Source organism: Macaca nemestrina, chromosome 11 (genome assembly GCF_043159975.1).
Source record: "Macaca nemestrina isolate mMacNem1 chromosome 11, mMacNem.hap1, whole genome shotgun sequence".
NCBI lineage: Eukaryota > Metazoa > Chordata > Mammalia > Primates > Cercopithecidae > Macaca > Macaca nemestrina.
The window spans coordinates 78,523,757-78,532,430 of NC_092135.1; positions in this window are offsets into that span (position 1 = coordinate 78,523,757).

Below are 8,674 nucleotides of genomic sequence, written 5' to 3' on the forward strand. Positions count from 1 at the left end.
AGGCAATCAAGTTAAAATGAGTTCATTAGAGTGGTCCCTAATTCAATATTATTCTCATAAAAAGGGAAAATTTGGACACAGAGATATACATTCAGGGAAGATGATGTGAAAATATATACGGAGAAGATGGCCATGTACAACCCAATGAGAGAGGACTGGAATAGATTTTTCCCTCAGAAGGAACCAACATCTCAATTTCGGACTTCTAGCCTTCAGAACTGTAACACAATACATTTTTGTTGTTTTAGCCACCCTGTCTGTGGTACTTAGTTACAGCAGCCCTAGCAAACTGATATAACTACTTACTAATTTTAAAAACATTGTACGTATGTCATCCTAGGTATTATAACTGAAAAATTTGTGTATGTATACACGTGTGTGTTAAGTGTTAGAAAAATTTTATAGACTTCTACTCCACCTACATTTTAAGAGCTAATCAGTCTCTTTTCCAATTCACATTTTGGGCTTGCCCCATGACATTCCAAATTTAGAAATGAACCCATGCCCAAGTAACATATATTTTAAACATTCATGGTGCAAGTTATTTCATACTCTGAAGTATAAGAAGTATTTCACTATTTTGAAAGCTAATAATGAGCTGTGGTTTAAGATTTGGTGGTGGGTGCCTGTAATTCCAGCTACTCGGGAGGCTGAGGCAGGAGAAGTGCTTGAACCTGGGAGGTGGAGATTGGCATGAGCTGAGATCGCGCCACTCCAGCCTGAGCAACAAGAGCAAAACTCCATCTCTAAATAAATAAATAAATAAATAAAATATATTTACCATTGCTCTACCAGCTTAAGATGCAGCCATGCCACCACAAGCTTCTACAATCTTCTCAACAACAGAAGCCCGAAAGAGCTGTATTTCACTTTTGCTCACATTTCATTAACCGCAACTAGCCACATAGTCACATGGTTGTACTTATCATCAAGGAAATGGAGAGTTTAATTCCCCAAGTATCCAGAAATAGAGGAAAATTGAACATTATTAATGCCTAATACAAATCTACTGTGATTATTAAAATCAGGAAACTTGCTAGGGTAGATCAAATAGCTCCTAATAAGTTCTGCTTCTAAGAGAGAGATTTTAGGTTGGTGACTTGGGCTTAACACCAGATCTGAGAGTTCCGGGAGTAGAAATGGTTCTAACACTACATATTACTGAAGCTAGATTCCCTTCCCACTCCAGTTACCTTAGCCTTGTAATCTTGCTATGAGAAGGACACTCAACCATGTGCATATAAAATAAAAGAGCTGTGATCTTGGAGCACAAGCATGGAACATTACTGTGGCACCAGCAGATATCTTGGTTAGGAAATACCTCACCACAAGAGTAGGCAAACATTCATCAGTTATTTACTCGCTAAATATCTAGTGAGTGCCTATGTCAGCCAGTTAGGTTCTGGAGAAGTGATACAGCAACAGAAACATTCTCAGTTATCATGGAGCTTAAAACCTAGTAGGGAATTCAGTCAAAATCACACTAACAGATGAATAATTTAAAACAGAATGAATACGCTGAAGGAACAAATCCATGATTTCTTTTTACAAAGAACCTGACCTCCACAGGGTTAGGCCCACTCCTAACCTTTGCAAGAGTCAGGACAAAAGTACAAAACACAGGCCCAATTACCATACATCTCAATCTTTATTAAATCAAACTATTAAATAGCATATTTATGTTCTCATACCCTGACAAATATGCCTTTATGATGACAAAATTAAAAATCATATGTAAAGTTCTTGTTTGAATATGACTAAAAGCGGGGAAAATATCAAGATGATTGAATTTGTTATTGCGTATATCTAGATGTTCCATTGATAGGTCTAAAATGTTTGGATGACTAATAAGATAACAGAATATATAAATTATAAATTATTACATATTCATTCTATAACATTCATTTTCTTATCTTCCTTAAACCAAATTCACTGGTTGTGTTGTTGCAACAAGTTTTTTACATAATTTTTGTTCTATTGACAATTATGAGCTAATTTAATGTATTTGCATTACAACAAAGTAAAATAACATAAAACGTTAAACACTGAAAAGTTAAAATTATTTTTCTTATATGTTCTTCAGAGTATTTTTCTTCTGAAATATTCAAATTACCATTAAAATTAAAGGGTAAATATTATTAAATTATATTATTAAATGATTAAATGTCAAATATTTAAACAAAAATATTTAAATAAAACTGAATCATTTTTATTTTAAATTATATTGCATAATTTATAAACATTAAAAACTATTTTAATATTCAGTAGTCTCCTAGTTACCAACATAAAAAAATCTATACTTCCTCTGTATCTAGATCTACATATATGCAAAATAAGAATAATATGAATGGTTTGACATTGCAAAATCTTCCACAGCCACCATTTGCAACTTTTGCAAATACAGTGCCAATTCATGAGTACTTCTAAACTATAAATTGGAATGCCATAAGAAACAAACAAAAATAGATGCTGTGTGCTATGTAAGAATCTATTGCATTCACAGAATCTGAGAGGAAGAATTTGACAAGTGAATTAATTTGACTTTTTTCTTACCTAAGAACTTCCATGGATCAAATTCTTTCCACATTTCCTAGCTTTTTCCACCTTCAATGTAAAGAGCAGCACAACCCACAAACTTTCGCAATATGAACTGAACACTTTTATTTCAGGAACATAGGGCAAGATTTTGGAAGGATCATTTCCTGGGTACTAATTGGTGTTGGTTAATTAGACCTGATATTTATGATTATAGGTGGTGCTGTACTAATGTTGAGTGCAGGATAAGACCACAAATGACAGAGGGGCTTGGTTCTTTAATGTGTGTATGTGTTTGATACAAAGCGTCCTCTCAAATATGAGGCCAGGACAGGGGCCCTTGTTGTTTGTATATAAGGGTAAGAAAGCCAGGGAATGAGTGTGAAATCCTCCCTTAGAAAGCTGTACTTAAGACTAAAGTGTGAAGAATAACTAAGGAGTTAACCATGCAAAGATGTGACAGGAGTGGGGAGGGAGGTGAATAGGAATGACTCAGAGGGAACAGCATATTCTCTGTGGCAGGAAAGCTCACTGTTTGCTCAAAGAATTAAAAAAAGACCAGGGACTGGGAGCAAGGGGAAAGAGGAGTTAGCAAGAGATAGGCAGGGCCAGTCTTAAATGTCCAGAAGCAGCTAATGCTACAAAGGTACCAGTAGCTATATCAGATTTTTCCAATTATCTCTCAGTCTAGCATTTATAAAGCAACACTAAGCAAATCTCTGGGTTTTTAGACATTTAAAAAATGAAGGGAAAGTTCTCAAAATAGTGATAATAGATTTGTCTCTAGTAAAGTGACAGGGCTTAGAGTGATTAATTTGAAGAATTTAAAGTCCATAATTGTGTTCTCAGCTAGTGAAGTGGTTCCTGATGAGTTCAGATATTTACACTAAGGAAATTTCTCACAAACCCCCAAAGATTGTTACATAAAAATGTTCAACACACTGCTGTGTATAATGTTGCTAAAACTAGAAATAACCTAAATATCAACTAACAGAACTTTGAATGTTCGATAGTTTTAAAAGGTAATGCTATGTGATCATTAAGATAGGTGATTGTATTTCAAGTTGCTAACATGTAAAGGTCTCTGTGATATCTTGATCAGTATAAGTTAATAAATAAATGTATTCTTTACAATAACTTCCATTTATATTACATTTTGTGTGTTTAGTGTATCTGTGCCTGCATGTGTAACCAGAGATATTTGGAGAGATGTTTTCTCCTATGGTGAATATGATCTTTGTTCTATTACATTATATAATTTGTTATTATTGATTTACTGATATAGAGGAACACTTGATTTTTGCAGATTGTGGTTGTATCAGAAAAGTTACTGAGCTCACTTGTATTGATGTGACCAAGACCACAAGTCTATCGAAATGCAATAGACTCAAAGGTAGTGGATGTTCTTGTTTCATTTTAGTGAGAATGCTTTTGAGGAATATACTTTTTATAGATTTTTGATAACCTTCTTAGGTGAAGGAACTCCTTTCTATACTTAGCTAATATTTTAAATCTTGAAGAGAACTTTTATTAAATGCTTTCTTAAATTAATTGAAAAAATTATATGAATAATTTCTCCTTCAATTTGTAAATGAGTATATTACATTAATAGACTTTTCAGAGGTAAAACTTCTTGTAATCCCCTAGATAAGCCCTATTTACTTGTGATATGATATGTATTCTTTTATATATTGGATTTGACATGGAAATAAAATTGGCTTAAAATTTTCTTTACTTGAACTGTCTTAGTCTAGGTTTGGTATTAAGATTATACAAAGCTTGTAAATGAATCTGAGAATTTTTCCTCTGTTTATTCACTGAAATAGTTTATGTACGTTGAAGATTTATGACTTGAATGTTTGGTAAAACTAGTGTATGAAGCCTCTACCTGGGTTAGGTTTCTTGGTAGAAGACAGGAAGTCTTGATTTCTTATTTATTCTTTAATGATTATTTTATACAGTTCCTTATTTCTTCCTAAATCAATTTTAGAAATATGTATGTTTGGATAAGATTACTGTTTTCATCTAAACTTTCAAATGTATTGAATTACAGGAACAGTAGTAATATTCACTTTTAATTTTTGATGTATCTGTCCATATGTCCCCTTTATTATTCCTAATTTTATTTATTTGTGTTCTTTCTCTTTTTATTGTCCAATCTTATATTGATTTTTATTATGAAAAATTATAGATGATTTTTAAAAATAGAGAAAATGATATAATAACCCCCATGAACCACTACCATCTCCAATAATTAACAATTAATTCCTGATTATGTTCCATGTATACCTCATACTACCTTCTACCCATAAACTAATAATCGCATCATTTCATCTATATATTTCAGTATGTGCAGTATGTGTGCTTAAAAACTAAGGAATATTATTAAAAATGTAACACTCAATATCATTATCACACCTAAACAAATTAAATATATTTAAATATAAAGTCAGATCTCTAATTTTCTGGATTGTTTCATAAAACATTTTTGCAATTTTTAGTTCAAATCGGGATCCAAACAAAGTCAACAGAAAAATGAACAAAGGCTATAAATAGGCACTATATAGTGGGAGAATCCTGAAGCAACTAATGGAAAAATGTTCAACATTAAAAGTAATCAGGGAAATACAAGTTAAAGTCACAATAAGTTATCTTTTATACCCATTAGATCTAACAAAAAGTTTAAAAGTATGACAAACATCTGAAGCAACAGGAATTCTCACAACTGCTGGGGGGAGTTTAAATTGGCACAACCACTTTGGAGAGTAATTGACACTATCTAGGAAAGTTAGCATCTACTAAAGTTGAAGATGTGATGCCGCTTCTAGGAATAAATTCTGGAGAGAATTTAGCATGATATAATAAGGTGACATATACAAAATATTGATTGTTTCATTTCTGCATATACAAGTAAGCTTTGTAAAAAAAATTGTCAGTTGGGAGCAAGATGGCTGAACACAAGCCTCCACTAAGTGTCCCTGCCCCTGCAGGAACATGAAATTTTAACAACTACACACATAAAAGCATCATCATAAGAACCAAAAATCAAGTACACACTCACAGTATCTGGTCTTTAACTTTATATTGCTGAAAGAGGCACTGAGGAGGGTAGAAAAGACAATCTTGAAACACTGACACCACCACTCCCCTGTTCCCTAGCAGTGGCCACAAGGCACAGAGAGAGAATCTGTGGGCTTGGAGAAATAGCACAGTGACTGAGACTTGGTATTGAACTCTGTGCTGCCCTGTCACAGCGAAGAGCAAATCCATGCTGGGTTCAGCTGGTGTCTACCCACAGAGGGAACAAGGTTCAGCTTGTGCCTACCCACAGAGGGAACAATTTGGACCAGCCCTAGCCAGAGAGGAATCATCTATCCCAGTGGTCAGAACTTTGAGTTTCAGCAAGCCTTGCTACTGCAGGCTAAAGTGGTTTTAGGTCCTGGGTAAATCTGAATGGCAGTCTAGGACACAAGGGCTACATTTCTTAGGCAAGTCTTAGTGCTAGGCTGATCTTAGAGCCCATGTACTAGGGTAACACATGACCGAGTGAGACTCCAGCTGAGAGAATTAAGGCAGTGTTTGCACCAACCCTTTCCCAATCCCAGGCAGTGCAGCTCAAAGCAACAAAAGTGACTCCTTCCTTCTCCTTGAGGAGAGGACAGCAAAGAGTAAAGAGGACTTTCTCTCGCATCTTGGATACCAGCTCACCTATAATATGATAGGGCACTGAGCAGAGTCATGAGTACCCCATTCCAGGCCCTAGTCTCCTGGATATTTCTAGACACACCCTGGGCTGGAAGGGGACCAGCTGCCTTGAAGGAAAGGTCCCAGTCCTGGTAGGATTCATCACTCGCTGACTAAAAAACACTTAGGTCCTGAATAACCAACAGTAATACTCAGGTAGTAAGCCATAGACCTTGGGTGAAATTCTGAGATGTGCTGGCTTCAGATGAGACTCCAGCATATTCCCACCTGTGGTGGCTACAGTAAAAGACTCCATCTACTTCAGAAAAAGCAGAGGGAAGGGTAAAGTGAACTTCGTTTTGCATCTTAGGTACCAGCTCAGCCACAGAGGGGTAGAGCACCAAGTGGGCTCTTGGGGTCCCCAAGTTCTGGCCTAGGCTCTTGGACAGCATTTTGGACCTGCTCTGGGCCAGATGGGGACCCACTACCATGAAGGGTGAGTCCTAGACCTAGTCACCATAAGCTGACTGAAAAGCCCCTGGGCCTTAAGTGAACATCAGTGGTGCCTGGCAGAGCTCCCAATGGGCTCTTGGTGGTGGTGGTGGCCACTGAGAGAGGCTCTGCCTGTGGAAAGGAAAAGGAAGAGTAGGAAGAACTTCATCTTGTGATTGGAGGGCCACCTTAGCCACAGTAGAATAGAATACCAGGTAGATTTCTAAGGTTTTTGACTCCAATCCCTGGCTTCCAGACAGCACCTCTGGACCCATCTGTGGACTGGGGGATCACACTGCCCTGAAGGGAAGGACACAAACCTCACTTCTTTACCTGCTGATTATAGAGCCCTAGGGCCTTGAGTTAACATAGGCAATAGCCAGGTAGTGGTTACAGAGGGCCTTGGGTGAGACCTAGAACTGTGCTGGCTTCAGGTCTGACCCAGGAGAGTCCTCGCGATGGTGGCCACAGGGGTTCTTATGTCACCAACTCCCAACTCTCAGCTCCAAGCAGCTCAGCACAAACAGACAGAATCCATTAGTTAGGGAGAAAGTAACGAATAGAACAAGAGTCTTTGCCTGGTAATCTAGAGAATTCTTCTGGATGATATCCAAGACCACCAAGGTGGCACCTCTATGAGTCTGCAAGAACCACAGTATTATTGGGCTTGGAGCATAGGTTCTTTGAATATCTGGAAAGTCTTCCCAAGAAAGAGAGGCAAAAACAAGCCCAGACTGCAAAACTACAATAAATACTCTTCAATGCCCAGACATCAACAAATATCCACAAGCATCAAGACCATTCAGGAAGTGGATGGTCCCTGGTGTCTTATTTGGTTCATTAGATGAGCATCATGACCTCACCAAATGGCTAAAGAAGACACCAGGGACCAATTCTGAAGAAACAGAGACATGTGATCTTTCAGAAGGACAATTCAAAATAGCTGTTTTGAGGAAACAAAGAAATTCAACATATCACAGAGAAGGAATTCAGAATTCTATCAGATAAATTTAACAGAGATTGAAATAAATAAAAAGAATTAGAAACTTTAGAGTTGAAAATTCAATTGACATACTAAAGAATGCAACAGAACTTCTTAATAGCAGAATTGATTAAGTAGGAAAAAGAATAAGTGAGCTTGAAGACAAGCTACTTGAAAATTCACAGAGAAGACAAAAGGAAAAAGAATTTTAAAATATGAAGCAAGCCAAGAAGACCTAGAGAATAGCCTCAAAGGGGCAAATCTAAGAGTTATTGGCCTTAAAGGGGAGACAGAGAAAGAGATAGGGGCAGAAAATTTATTTGAAGAGCTAATAACAGTGGACTTTCCAAACCTACAGAAAGACATCAACATCAAGTACAAGAAGGTTATAGAACGCCAAGCAGATTTAACCCAAAGAAGACTACCTCAAGGCAATTTAATAATCAAACTCCCAATGCCAAAGATAAAGGAAGGATCTTAAAAGCCACAAGAGAAAAACAAATAACATACAATGGAGCTCCAACATGTCTGGCCCAGACTTTTCAGTAAAAACTTTACAGGCCAGGAGACAGTAGCATGACATATTTAAAGTACTGAAGGAAAAACAGTTTTAGCCTAGAATAGTGTATCTGGCAAAAATACACTCTGGCATGAAGGAGAAATAAAGACTTTCCCAGACAAACAAAAGCTAAGAGATTTCATGAACTTCAAGAAGAGAGTTCTTCAATCTGAAAGAAAAAAATGTTAATGAGCAATAAGAAATCATTTGAAAGTATAAAACTCACTGGTAATAGTAGACACACAGAACATTATGACACTGTAATTGTGGTGTGTAAACTACTCTTAAGTAGAAAGACGAAATAATGAACCCATTAAAAATAATAACTACAACTACTTTTTAAGACACAGTACAATAAGACATAAAGACAAACAATAGAAAGTTAAAAAAATTAGAGGACAAAGTAAAAGTGTATAGTCTAG